Source organism: Frankliniella occidentalis, unplaced genomic scaffold, assembly GCF_000697945.3.
Source record: "Frankliniella occidentalis isolate FOCC.00 unplaced genomic scaffold, Focc_3.1 Scaffold123, whole genome shotgun sequence".
In the NCBI taxonomy this organism is placed as follows: domain Eukaryota; kingdom Metazoa; phylum Arthropoda; class Insecta; order Thysanoptera; family Thripidae; genus Frankliniella; species Frankliniella occidentalis.
The window spans coordinates 699,126-701,319 of record NW_026267250.1 but is presented as its reverse complement, the minus strand read 5'-3'; the positions used below and the strand labels follow the sequence as shown (position 1 = coordinate 701,319).

Sequence of the window (2,194 nt, the reverse complement as noted above, 5' to 3'; positions counted from 1 at the left end):
CCCCCGCCCCCCGCAGCTACCCCAACTAGCGCGGCCCGCTGCGCCGCCGAGAGTCGAAGGCAAGTTGAGGCGTTAGGCCCCGCCAGCCGCTCAATGGAGCGAGACCAATTATCAGCGCTTTAGGGGCTCCACCGCGGCGTGGCCGTGGCGCGGCAGGGCGCTTCGTGGCAGGCCGCCACCAGCCACCATAGCAGCCTTCCCCTCGCTCATATAACAGTAGGCTGACATAATCCTTGCTGGCTGCCTGCCTAGTAAGGATTTGATTGAACGCTGTGAAATCATTTCACTGGAAAAACAAGACAAAGGTAGGACTTAATGCCTTTTCACAGGTACGAAAGTGTCCAAATTAAATTTCAACACATTTGGGCAGTTTTAATGCCTTTACAGGGGTGCTAATTTTTAAAGCCTTTGCAAAGGCATTAAAAGCCTTCGAGTCTTTACCTTTGTTTTTCCAGTGTTATCTCGCAAAAATAATCTAAAAGCGCAAAAAGCAGGTGGGAGTCGTGGTTGTTGAAGAACTCTCTTCTTTCTCTTCTCACGCGCACAAAGTGCAATGACTTGCAGTAGTCCAAGTGGGCGCCAGGCAGGCTCCGCTTCTCCCGGCTCTAAAGGTGAGTGAGTGAGTGCGTGCATCATTCAAGCGATCGGCCAGGCCTTTGCCCTTCCGCCCCATGCCCCATATATATATCGGTAACGCGAGGATATCTTTTTTTACGCGCTCGCCCCCGCCTTTCCCGCGGCCCTTTTTTGCGTCTCGCAGGACCGGACCGGAATCGGAACCAAAAGAATACGGCGCCTCTCCTCTTGGCCTAGCAGCGATATCGCGCAAGAGCGAGAGTGGGCCAGGCGTGGACCTCCTGCGAGAGAGAGAGAGAGAGAGAGAGAGAGAGAGAGAGAGAGAGAGAGAGAGAGAGGGAGGGAGACAGAGAGAGAGGGAGAGAGAGAGAGGGGGGGGGGGCAGATGGTATTTCAGACCCTTAGAACGGACCGACACATAGTGCCCCAGCCATAGTTTAACCCTTTGCTCCCTTTTTATTTTTTTATAATTCTGCACTCTGAGAGGAAAAAGAGAGAGGTAGAGGAAGAGAAAAAAAAAAAACTGCCCCAAAAGTGATATCATGGCCCAGCTGCAAGCAGCAGCAGCAGCTCCCCCCACCGCGTGTTAAAGTGTCGACAGGTTTTTTCGTGTTTTTCTCCTCTTTTTCCCCGTCGTTGTCATCGTCGTCTCTTCCGGCGCGCGCGCTTTGAAACTCAAAAGTGGCGGTGTGGCTTTCACACCGCCGGCTAGTCGTGGCGTTGCGACCCCCCTTGGAGAATACCGTTTTGTCTTTACTCCACATAACACTCTTCTTCCTCTTGTCGCTGGGAGGCACACACAATGAGGATACCTCCGGGCTGAAACCCACCCGCGCGCGACCACTCCTCCACGCCTCCCTCTCCCCCCCCCCTCTCTCTCTCTCTCTTTTTCTCTCTCTGGCCGTGGCGGCATCACATCACCACGCATCACCGACGCCCGCGAGCAGCTTGGCGTCGTCCGCCCCGTCCGTCCGTCCGTCCGTCGTCCGTCGTCCGTCTGCAGCTGCCCCAACAACAGACTGTTGTGCCTGGCCCGAGGCCGGCGGCGGCGTCCATCCCAGCGGCACTTCCCACGTCCGTCCCTTCCCTTTTACTCTCGGGTTGGCCCGTGATAAATGCCTCGCTATTTCTAGTAAGTGTGCGATTCGATTCGGGCAACCCCAACACACACACAGTGTCTGTCCATCACGCTGCTCTTTGGGGCGCCGCCCCCCCCCTTCTCCCTCTTTCTCTCTCGCTCTCTCTTAGTGGCGGCGGGCTGTTTTCGTTATCGGGTGGTCCCCGCTGCAGCGCGGGCGGGCGGGGCCCGGGGCCCCGTTAGCGACGGACTCTTAAGGAGGATATTGATTAATGGTGCTGGGCGGACAGCAGCAGCGGTCCAGGCTGACGGGGGACGGTGACGGCGGAGGGAGGTGGTGTCCATAGTGGTGCAGGCGAGCTCTCTCACTCGCACTCGAGGTGGACCTCTATCCGAGTTTCTATCCCCCATCCCCCTCTCTCATACTCGTTGAGCGGTGCAGAGTGCAGAGTGCACTCGGGCTTACAGGTTTTAATTTACCCTTTTAACATTTCTCTTGGAAATTGTTTTGAATTTAAAAGAAGCCTTTTAATTTGTTTT

At 55.8% G+C, this 2,194-nt stretch overlaps 1 long non-coding RNA gene across 1 annotated transcript in view; it reads right to left on the bottom strand.

The window, feature by feature from the left end:
- Positions 1 to 2,194, bottom strand: part of LOC127750017 (uncharacterized) — a 39,629-nt gene that overhangs the window by 36,996 nt on the left and 439 nt on the right. The window lies entirely within an intron of this gene.